At 34.8% G+C, this 12556-nt stretch overlaps 1 protein-coding gene and 1 long non-coding RNA gene across 2 annotated transcripts in view; one reads left to right on the top strand and one right to left on the bottom strand.

The window, feature by feature from the left end:
- LOC126975521 (uncharacterized) overlaps positions 1-12556 on the top strand; it is a 292595-nt gene that overhangs the window by 24487 nt on the left and 255552 nt on the right. The window lies entirely within an intron of this gene.
- On the bottom strand, positions 9780-10884 carry LOC126975536 (uncharacterized). Its single transcript, XR_007731748.1, has 2 exons — positions 10377-10884; positions 9780-10029 (listed from the first exon to the last, which is right to left on the bottom strand). It is a non-coding gene; the product is annotated as an uncharacterized LOC126975536 (long non-coding RNA).

Genomic DNA, 12556 nt, shown 5'->3' with positions numbered 1-12556 from the left:
TCGAGTTTGCGCGTTTACCACTAAAAAAACCCCATTTGTCGTATCACCGCTCTTCGACTACACTTCCCTCAAAGCCTTGCCTAGTATCGGAATACTGGGTCTCGAAATCTCGAGCGATTGCCAATTTCGTGGTCATCTGGAAGGCAAAGCCAAAGTGGCTTCAAAGAAACTGGGCGTCATTAATAGAGCACGGCAATACTTCAAGCCGGCCCACATACTAGCGCTCTACAAAGCGCAGGTCCGGCCACACACGGAGTATTGCTGTCATCTCTGGTCTGGCGCACCCCAGTATCAGCTCGATCCATTTGACCGCGTGCAACGCAGAGCAGCTCGAATTGTCGGGGACCCAGTGCTCTGTGAACGGCTGGATCACTTGGCGTTGCGTAGAGACGTCGCTTCATTGTGTGTATTCTACCGCATTTATCACGGGGAGTGTTCCGAAGAGCTGTTTAACCTGATTCCTGCCGCCGAATTCCACCTTCGCACGACACGCCACAAGTTAGGATATCATCCTCACCATCTGGATGTGTGGTGGTCCTCCACAGTGCGGTTTTCAAGGAGCTTTCTTCCACGTACTACAAAGCTGTGGAATGAGCTTCCTTGTGCGCTGTTTCAGGGACGATACGACATGGGTACCTTCAAAAAAAGCGCGTACACCTTCCTTAAAGGCCGGCAACGCTCCTGTGATTCCTCTGGTGTTGCAAGAGAATGTGGGCGGCGGTGATCACTTAACACCAGGTGACCCGTACGCTGGTTTGTCCTCCTATTCCATAAAAAAAAATACATCAAGTCACATAAATGGTACACAAAAGTCGTTTTTAGATGTAGATATTTTCATAATGGTAGCAAATTTGATTGCACGATTAGAATATTAAGATGGTACCGATATATGTACCTATATACATCAAAATTATTCACCTTTATTCACGTTTACAGAACTGCTTTTGCTTCTTATTGATATAACCCATTTATAGATATTGCATCGGATTACGACAGTACAGGCGCATAAATAAAATTTATTATTTATTTGTTTATTATGCTTCAAATAATATACATTTTTTTATGAAAATAAGGGAAGAGACGAGCAGGACGTTCAGCTGATGGTAATTGATACGCTCTGCCCATTACAATAGAGTGCCGCTCAGGATGATTCCCCGAAAAATTCTGAGTGGCACTAGAATTGCGCACGTCACCTTGGGACATAAGATGTCAAGTCCCTTTTGTCCAGTAATTTCACTAGCTAGGGTAGGGCGGGGCTACTTGAGCAATTTTTATAAATTCTATTTACACATTACTGTTTCACGACAGAAATAGGCGCCGTTGTTGTACCCATAGTCTATCCGGCATCCTATGCAAAGAAGATTCCCACTGGTGAAATATACATAAATAGTGAAACTATTATAACATGTTTAATGCATCTTAGCACAGGTATCATTTCTATCAATCCACTATGCAGGGCTGAAAATTATTTTCGACTGAATAATAATGCTATACTGACTCTTTCCGAATTGCCATGATATTATTATGAAATATCACTTTATTACTGTTTTTGCATGTATCAAGCAAATAAGCTCAACGAAATCTACTAAAAATCACAACTAATAGGGAATTACCGCGACAAATGTCAGCCATGTATAAAATTGGTTGCACAAACCATAAAGTTAAAACGACACGAAGTAAAACAGCTAACTACAAAACTAACGAGTTGAACAAGATCTGCACTATCATTTACAGGTGATAAACCAACAGAATGAGAGATTGACGCGTTTTTAACAAGACCCCAGGCTCATGAAATATGCATGGACATAATCACGCATGCAAGTAGCGTCAGGGCTGTGAAAACATCAATTTTGCACACACTTTACCTTCTATTTCTAACATAAATGCTTAAGCCCTTGAATACGAAGTGACTTTCTCATATAATAATTGTAATGTTTATGTTCAAGCTAAAAAAATCTTATAGACAGAGTGTTAAAACTATTTCGTTAAATATCAGGAGAGTCAGCTAAAATAACTTCAGTCTTCCTGTTCATGTAATTAACATTGTTTGTTATTACATGCATAGGAAGTTAGGAAAAACCTAGTTGTTTGATTTTGCATGTAATTAATAAAATTTGATTGGTCTAAGACGTACCTATAAGTATGCAAAGTGCTTGTCGTGTGATGTTATGTATCAAAATTTATTCATACCGAATTCTTTTGATGAGCAATGAGTTAAAAATCGTATTATTTTAAATTTTAATTTGAATTTGTGTTGTAATCAGTCAGTGTTCGCCTTTACTGACACTGATAGTCTCAGTAAGTAATATGAGGTTGTCAGTATGACGCGAGACTTAGAATTTTTATACGTCTAGATAGACTATGACAGCTGTTAAAACGTCCAAAAAAATTATGCTTAGAACTAACCTTTATTTAGAGCAATTCACGCACACTACCATAAAGTACATACATACAAATCGCAAGTGTAAGACGTAGCTTGTCACGCACATTTAACTAATATTCCTGGCCTGTCGGCATTGCATCGCAGAAAGAGACTTTTTTTGTTTACATTTTAATAATTTTTGTTACATTTAATTTTATTTATTAATTTAAGATTAAACTGTAAATTGAAGGTGTGTGTTTTTATTGTTAATAAAGTGTTTCTATTCTATTATATTCTAAGTCGCGAGAACTCAAATTGAAACATTATTACAAAAAAAAATAGCGCTGTTTTGATTTATAAAAATAATATTAGACAACCAAAAAATTGTATTTTCACGTGTATAAAACCAACGTATTATTTTGTAGCATTTCTTTTTTAAAAATATAATTTGATTTGTAAGCAAAATATGGACACGTCATTAAAAAGTATTCATTGTACACATATAAGCTTCAAAGATGTTGCATGAGTAATTTGGGAGGATTATATTATATGTCATTCACTCACATTGTCATTTTTATTTCGTACAAAGCTTGAAGCAATAATGTCATTATTTGACAGTTGCAGTCCCCTCACCCCGCAAGAATCGTTCGATCGTGAGTAGGTACATAATTTAATCTTCTTGGGTTTGCTGTGCTGTGGCGAATTCTCACTTGGGTAGTGAAAAAACTCTCGGAATTACTACTTTTTTTAATGTGCTTTCGTTAGTTTTAATACACCAAGCTTAATACATTTTTACGTCTGAGTCTGAATACATTATTAATGAAACATGAGTTAATTACAATAACGGGGAGTAAATATTGAGGTACTTCCGTTTTAGGATGACTACAGTTTAAAATATTGAGGAAATACGTCGTAAGTATTATGTCTAGTTTTTTCTTAGTGCGGCTTATATTATAAACACGAAATTATTATTAATTATTATTTGAACAAGAAATGGAGAACTTTTATTGTGATTTGTAACATCTTATGTATACCTATGACTACAAATAAATGATCTTATCTTATGAACGTATGTTTCGACAATTCTTAATAGTTAGGACGATGATCAAAGGAGTGCGCGATACTATGGTGCGGTCCGGCGGTGCGCGAGCTACTGAATATTTGAGTTCACATTTGAAATGTTAAGAAGAGGTCGGGACAATATACAGGCTACTGTCACGCTTGATGCAGGAATATAATGTATATTTTTTGCTGCTTTAATGTATCCACGCGGATGTATCAAGCAATTATCAAATAATTTTCTTGTATTATTTATAATTTGTTATAGTTTTTATTTATATTAAATAAAATATCCGAAATATTGGATTATAACAAAAACAAAAGAATCACTAGTAAGGTCATGAATATATTTTGTTCTCAGTTTACTTTATTATTCCAAACCAGTTTTACAGAAATTGACTTGGGTATGGTAATTGGTATATTATATTGCGTTATTGTTATTATTTATTATATAGTTAGTTTATTCAAACAAATTGTAATTTTTAATTGGGTTATTTAATTTAATACGTAAGTATCTATTGTAAATTTAGATATAACAAGTTCCGATTCATATAATATATTTTTATTCAAAATAGATTGTGAAAATCACTTATTAAAACCATATTAAAATCAACATTTATGGAGGATGCGGGATTAAAAGGAAGATTTCGTAAGCACTATAGAAATCTAAATAAGTACCTAGCTGAAGAAGTGATATAAGAAGAACTATAGACCACCAGCGAAGTAGTGATTTAGTATTTCAGAACGGCGGAAGAAAATTTGTTAATTAATTAATTCCAGAATGGAAGAGGAAATTGCTGAGAACAAAACCATGATTTTGAGTTTTTACCTCACGATTTCAGTCTGAGCTGCAGTTGTCTTACGGCCGTTTTCAATAACGTATCCCTAGTTACGGATATATCGATATCACCGTTTAATGATAAGATATTATTTATCCATAGTTATGTCCAATATAGTTATAGTATTAGTTATAGTCCAATGCTATCTGTCGGTAGGTTATTGAAATGTAAGTAAGCCTAAAAATATAGATTTGTCTTCCTCTAGTAAGTTAAACTAAGGATAGATAGGTTATTGAAAACGGCCGTAAATCACACTGATTATCGTCTATTGTTTTAGAATTCTTAAATCTGAGAAAGGCGTTAGCTACTGTTTACCTCTAAAAGTAGCTGTAGGATTAAATATAAAAAAATATCGTAATCTCCATAATCGCGAGTTTCACTCGCATGTCATCCGTAAATTATGGTATTTTATGAAAAATTTAAAGAAGTACTGAAAAAGAGGCTTAAACAGCTAAAGGTTCATGAAAAATGTAATTTGATTTGTGACTCGGCCATCAAAACTATTTAACGTCGTCCGTAGAATCTTCGTAATCTCACGTGGTGTCAAAGAGAAGCAAACCGTTAATGTTACTGTTAGATTTGTCAATAAAGTCCACGTCAATATCATGTTAGGGTTGCCAGCCTCTCGTGAATCACAATCGTTAGATTTGAATAATCATGCTATTTGTATTCGATACACGAAACTCTCTCGCAAACCGAACATTTATTTTCATTCAATTTTAAAATCTAATGTCGGAAAGTAAATGACGTAGCCCTGGATTACAAACTTACTAATGACAGATATTTTTGCCTTCGATCATGTTTCCTGTTTCTAAGATCCTTAAGTTGGTATAAATTTTTGCAATTGTGAAAAAATGGACTCGTATGCTTAATATTTTCCTTCACAGGTGTCAAGACGATCAAAAGTGTTTTGTAATTAAGCCCAATTCAATACCTGGGCGATTTTAATATTTAATTCAAATAAAAAAAAATGCCAATTCTTATGTAGAGCGATTGTTTGCCCAGTTCCTTTAATGATTCCGGCTTATTTTGCGTTTATCTATATCCTGAATATAAAAATATGTCAAGAAAATAATAAACCAAACAATTTGACACAACCCTATGGACTATAGCATTATATTAATTGGATAAGGCCACCGTAATTGCAGCTTTTGTTGAACATACGAACTTCAACCGTAATTACTACCAAATAGAGACGTGTATGCTATTGCTTTCGAATTAATACGACAGACATGTAAATAATCAAGCCTACTTTGGAATAACAGTGACTGATATAATTTTATGAGAAAAATTCTTATTATTGAACCAAAGTTTGTAATGAAATTTTGTATTAGTATACTAGCGAACCCGACGGACGTTGTCCTGTATACATGTCTTAAATTTGAAAAATCGTTCCAGCCGGTAGGAGGAGTTCACAAACATACTTATGGGCTGGAGAATTATATATGATCTCATTCTCAAATTCAATGAAACATCAGTCCAGCCGTTTAGGAGGTAGTTCAATTGTGATCTAAACCATCTTCGAATTCACTTGAACACACACAAAAAAAAATCATTTAAATCGGTCCAGCCGTTCACTGTCAACAAACGTACCTATATAAGAATTAAATATATAAAGATGAATGAAATAATTTATTTGGCTTAGGAGTAGGCGTACCGCGTAATCATATTAAAATGTGAGCTACATTTTTACGACATGGGAAAAACAGATCAGAACCTGATAGTAGATGTATACTGCTGCATATGAACGTCTACAACACAAGAGGCCTTGTAGATGCATTGCCAATTTTTGATATGTTTGTTCTTAGCTTGAATTTGAGAGTTCCCAATGCCTGCGCCGTAGGTTTAAGGCGCGGTCATACATCAATATCAACAAAAATTGGTTTCTTATGGGGTCGATTACAACATAACACAATGAAATATTCCGACGCAAAAAATACAAGTGCACAAAGAAGCATTTTATGATAATTTTTAACCGAATATAGTATTTATATATAATTTGAAATATCCAATAAAAAATTTGGAAGTTGCTTCCCAAAAATAAACTTTGGAGTCAAAAATCTCCGAATTTTAAGCGATAACAATATTATTTTTTTAAAGAATTGAATAGAATTAGTACTTTTCTAAAACTTAAACCGAACAATTTTTCAATTTATTATGTAAATTTTGAATAAACGACCGTTTACAATCCTAGTTAGTCCGCGCCTTAATTAAAAAACCTTGTGTAGCTTGTGTATTTTAATGGACTCTATTATGTATTTCACTTTCTAGTGGATACGTTGAATCGGCAAATTTACAGTGACAAGAAGCAGACTATATCAAAAGCTTTATTTACAATGTTGCCAGTTCAGTAACTAATATATTATGAACTCACTTATGAATTAAATTTAAAAATTTCAATTTCTTATTACTAAATTCTTCAATTACAATTTTTATGTTTAAATGCCACACTCAAACAATTTTTGTTTATAATGTAAAGTTAGTGTCTACTATTGTATTCCTTTCATTGTAGCAATCTTTTAAAAAGGGTTCGCCCATTTCGATCGCCACGCGCGATTATGAGTGCCAGACGTCAACATGATACGCATTTTTGACGTAATGTCCGGTGGTGGAACGCGGCTGGTATCAACCTGAATAACTCTATTGAGTACTCCCTGTGGTATATATGAAGATGAAAATGAAGATTCAGAGAGAGGCCACTCACTACGGAACGCTAAAGAATCAAGCCGATCGGATGTAACTTCAATGATTCAAGCCGCTGTTCGTTGTATGCGGAAGAAGAATATACGGTACCCTTAAAGATTCATAGTTTGAGCCATAGACTTAAGATATACTAGCGTGTATTGCGAATCTATTGTTACTGTAACCGATTTTGATTGACAGGTCGTAAATAGTCAGCCACGCTTAAAATTAGCTTATTTTGAATATTAAACCACTAGGTAACGCACACATTGAGAAATGAATACTGGTAATGCATTATTGGTCTATCGGGGCGTCTATACGAGTATATAGTCAGCTCGAATTGTCGGGGACACAGTGCTCTGTGAACGGCTGGATCACTTGGCGTTGCGTAGAGACGTCGCTTCATTGTGTGTCTTCTACCGCATTTATCACGGGGAGTGTTCCGAAGAGCTGTTTAACCTGATTCCTGCCGCCGAATTCCACCTTCGCACGACACGCCACAAGTCAGGATATCATCCTCACCATCTGGATGTGTGGCGGTCCTCCACAGTGCGGTTTTCAAGGAGCTTTCTTCCACGTACTACAAAGCTGTGGAATCAGCTTCCTTGTGCGGTGTTTCCGGGACGATACGACATGGGTACCTTCAAAAAAAGCGCGTACACCTTCCTTAAAGGCCGGCAACGCTCCTGTGATTCCTCTGGTGTTGCAAGAGATTGTGGGCGGCGGTGATCACTTAACAACAGGTGACCCGTACGCTCGTTTGTCCTCCTATTCCATAAAAAAAAATATATGCGAGTGTATGGTTTGAACGCTATAACTATTACAACTATAATAAACATGCGTTCTCCTCGAGCAATGTCCTCGCGACATTAACTCAATGTGTCAAAATACTCGAATTTACAATTGAAACATAAATCAAGCTGACAATTATTAGCTTATTAGGAAAATAAAATAAATCAAAGTTCTGGTGACAAGTGTTCATCACCTCATTAAACTGATACCGAGATAAAGATTTATGTGGCGACTTGATTTCAGATATCAGACTTATGGTGTGACGGCGGCAATCTTTAGATTTGAGATATTCATTCAAATCAAAATCAATAATTAGACATTAATTTGGGATTGAAAATTATACTTATGAGTGTCTGAATTATTTATCGTACTTATATCTTCGACGCTTTAGGTATTTATTCAATTGTTATTTAATTATTTAAAATTGATTACCATTTTTGCAAATTTTTTTCTTAATTTTAAATTCCATATGTCAACTCTGGCAACACAGTGGTTAAAAACCCTTAGTGTATTCCTTAATGGGTCTGAAACCGTGTGTCTCTTCTTCTCTCAACGATGATAATTATCTTATCTAAAACTAATTTTGATCTAGGATTAAGAACCAAAGAGAAAAGAGTCGAGAACGTTTGTATGGAAAATTGCCACTAATATTTCCTGTTAATAATCGACAATTGGGCATTTTGTAGTCAATTTAGGCGCATTGATCCCAACAAAAATACAAAAAGAATAAATGTGGAGTAAATGAGAACCTTAAGTTGTGTGTGCGGTGTTACGTTGAGTGAAAGATTAAGAAACACTGACATAAAAGAGAGATGTGTTAAATAAGAGGTTATAACAGTTATTGATAGGAAAATGTTGGGATGGCGTGGTCCGGGACAGAGAGTAGTTGAAAATAGATTGACTACACACATTAAAAATTGTAATGCAGATGTAAATGTTGGGAAAGGTCAAGATGGGCGTACAATTCACCATCAGGTCAGAGATGTATTCAAAACAGGCTAGGTCACCAGTAGTAATAACAGAAGGGCAAGACAGGCAAGCTTGTCATATCCCTGGAGAACGTAAGACCATAATTTTTGCCTAGCCTGTTGGACACAGCTGTGATTGTATGTTATAATTGACATAATGTTTCTCAGCTTTTGCTTAACGATAACAACGACACAATTAAGTATTCACTTAAGTGGCCAACGAGTTTCTTGTACGTTCTACTTATGGAGTCTACTTTCTGGAACATATAGAAGATTCAGTAAATTAAATGAAAAATATAAAAATTCAAGGGCATTGGAACGAAAATCGTTTGAGTTTCACTCTACCTCATAATTCGACGGCAACAAGTTAGCCGTAAATAACATCAGATTTTAATAATAATTGATATATTAGTGTAACAGGTAAAGTAACCGGTAGCTAACGACATTTATATTTAGCATTGCTAGCAACTATAAGTTATAGCTATCCCGCGGTGTTTGAAGAAATTCATAAGACGTTTTCTTCTTATGGAGCTGTGTTTTGTAGACGACGCGGACGTGTTGAATAATCAGCCAGTCTTTATCAATCTTGTCTAAGATCATATAAATATATAATCGAAAATATAAATATATCTTACAAACTAGAGCATGAGAAATAGAAAATAATAAAAGGACTTTTTAAGGTAGGCCCTTAAATGATGAGCATGTTATATTGGGTTGATTTTGAAGCATGGTCTCTTTTGACCTTAAGGGACCGCAAGACCGCTGTCTTGACGGACAAAAAACTGATCCTTTAAAGCATAAAGATCCTTAAATCTTTGAAGATATGAAAAAATAAATTATAACAAAAAACGGGGTGTCAAACTAGCAAGTCCAGTATGCTTTAACCGACAAGAGCCGACTTTAAACGGACCAGCCAAGCTCGACGGTTCGCCTACAATTGATTAGGATTTGAGGAACGCACCTGAAGAAGTTCCACTAAGTGAAATGAAGATCTCTTCGGCAGAGATCTGGTGTTACAAACCTTTATCTTCGTCTAATAAATTGTGTTTTGGCTTTGTCATAAATAAGTCAAGTAGGTCAAAGTTAAGGACATTTATTTATATAATATTGGCAAGTAAAGCTATTTCTCTTGCTAAATAAAAAATAATATTATAAATAAAATATAAGGAGCCTATAGTGCATGTACGCCAGCATACATTGTCGGCAAACAATTATCAAAATAGACTAAACAGTTAGTACGGAGTAGATAATCCTTTGATATTTGTGGCCACACTTGCCTGGCCTCTCTCCAATACTCGCCGTTGACAAAAAAATACTCCAAATTTTTCTGCAAATAACAATTGTGATCGATGGACGCAGATTCTGATTTCTAGGAAACAATATAAATAGAAACGTTAGTGTTTCTAATTCTCTGTGGCGGTTTTATAATCGGTTTCATTTGTTGATATATTAAAGAGATCAAAAGCGACGCCTTTTGAGCTGTTTATTTTTTAAATCTTTATTTTGTGTCATTATTGCTTTTTATTTATTATGAGTTAGCTGCGGACGTATTATCTGATGAAATATAAAAGGCATATGAAGATGACTAGGCTGTAATAAGCAAAATGGAACACGCACATGGAAAATTCTAATTTAAAACTTTATTAAATTATTTATTAATACGGCTTTACTCACGTTTTTGTCGGTGTCGGTACCGACTAGTTTCGGACCATTCAGAAGTCCTTCATCAGGGTGAGTGTGGTGGGTTCGCGATAACGTCCCACCTCTTCACTGAAGATATTAATAAATAATATAATAATGACTCAGGAAAGTTTTAATAATTTAAAACTTTATTCTCATAAGCTTCTGAAAATGGAATAGATGAAGTGGTACACTTTAGAAATGTGGCAGTAATAGTGGTGGCAATCCTTAATATATATAGAATTGAAGATTTTGGAAACACTGCCAGGACAAATTGATTAAAGGCATAAAGGCATTTATTGGTCTAGCCGATGGCAAAAACTGCATCAAAATCTTTTCCATAAATTGCATTTTTTTTGGTAATGTATATGATTATATAACCAATAATATATTTTAACAACTGGAGTAAACGCAGAAATGTATAGACATAGCAGTCGAAGGTTATTATGGTGTCATTTGTGGCATGTGCCATATTTCGGCTTTGATTTTGTATGAGGTGCATTGTCTTTATGTATAGAACGTCATTGCTGCCAGTAATAAAAACACATTGATTTTTCTAGTAAGTTCATTTACCTAAACGTGCAGTGTAAACATTGAGGTATCAGCCCACACGAAACAACAACTGAAGCAATTTTACTCGTTATCACATTATGCGCATAATGATCTAACATTAAATTCTCTCTCCAAATTCGAGCTTACGTTTAGGGCTATCGATGTACAATTTAATTAATCGCTATACCATTGATTTGTGAACATACGATGTTGACTCTAATAAATGTTTGATGCTTTGGCTATTAGGCAATTTCTTACATGGTCAACCAAAGCTTAGAATGACGTAGCGCAGAGCCGGGTGGAATAGACGCTCCGGACTATTAATATTGTAGTGCCTCGCATTTGGGCACAGGTAAAACAACTGTCGTTCAGTGACTAGCACTGCATGGAGACGTCTGATCGCGATCAATGACCGATTGGAACTGCTGGTCCCGCTGTAATGTGCATTTATTATACATGGGGCACACCAAATGTAGGTACTGCAAATCTAGCTTATCGGAACTTTTTGAATTTCAAGTGTTATATATTTTGAAACGTTGCAGCCTTCTTAATAATAAAAAAACCACGTACGCAACGAAAATGGAATTAAGTCGAAAAGATTTTAGAGCGATGATTTTTTATGATTTTAAAAGTTCCAGTTTAAAAGAAAAAAAAATGTTTAAAATGTAAAGAAGAGTATTTTGATAAGCAATAAACATAATATTATGTTTTTTTTTATATTAATTGGCTCCGTCGACTGAATGTCGGCGATTCGGCCAACGTCAAGGTGGAGAGATTTTTTATTTTAATTTAGCTGATTGAGGTATATAAAGAGCTGAGTCAAGATGTCAAGACACTATCGCAGGAATGTAGAAACCTTACCTTAGCTATAGATTTAAAGTATTGCCTTCGACAAACAATAATTATGAGTATGGCCCCTTGTGTCCGACTTGTAGTGATAACAAAGTGTATAACAGTATAAAAACTAGAAAAAGTCTTAAATTATCGTGTGCGGCCTAGATTGTAGAAAACGAGTCACCCTTCAAACTATACAATAATAGCAGTATTTGACTGCTTATTTTCATACAAAGACCAAAGGCATAACGCTATAAAATATTATTTTTATGAACGTTTAAGAATTATCAAATATCACAAAACTGCTTAATTTTACTTAAGAATTATTTATAGTTCAAGATTAAGTCATAAACATATTTATGTTGGGAACGAAATTCGCATCTATTATAATAGGTAGGTATGCTTTACGTTAGGAATGCCTCGTAAATCTTTCACATAATTTAAAAAATCTTTAGAAATAGAAATAGTGGACTGACCACAAATAAAGAAATATTTTATTTTATAGGCACAAAAGTTGATCATGAAACAAGTTCTTTTAATAAGTGTGGTATGGGTCAAACGATAAAATATTATCTATACTAAGTAGTAAGTCTCTCTGTTACCTTTTCGAGGCATAAACCACTACATTGATGTATATAAAATTAGGTATAGGGATGGTTGTGGACCTCGGGGTAGAATTCGGCGGCAGGAATTAGGTGAAACAGCTTTTTGTAACAATTACCGTGATAAATGCGGTAGAAGACGCACAATGGAGAGACGTCTCTTCGCAACGCCAAGTGATCCAGCCG

This window comes from Leptidea sinapis, chromosome 36 (assembly GCF_905404315.1).
Source record: "Leptidea sinapis chromosome 36, ilLepSina1.1, whole genome shotgun sequence".
Lineage (NCBI taxonomy): Eukaryota > Metazoa > Arthropoda > Insecta > Lepidoptera > Pieridae > Leptidea > Leptidea sinapis.
The sequence above is the reverse complement of the archived record's forward strand: the minus strand, read 5'-3'. Positions and strand labels throughout refer to the sequence as shown.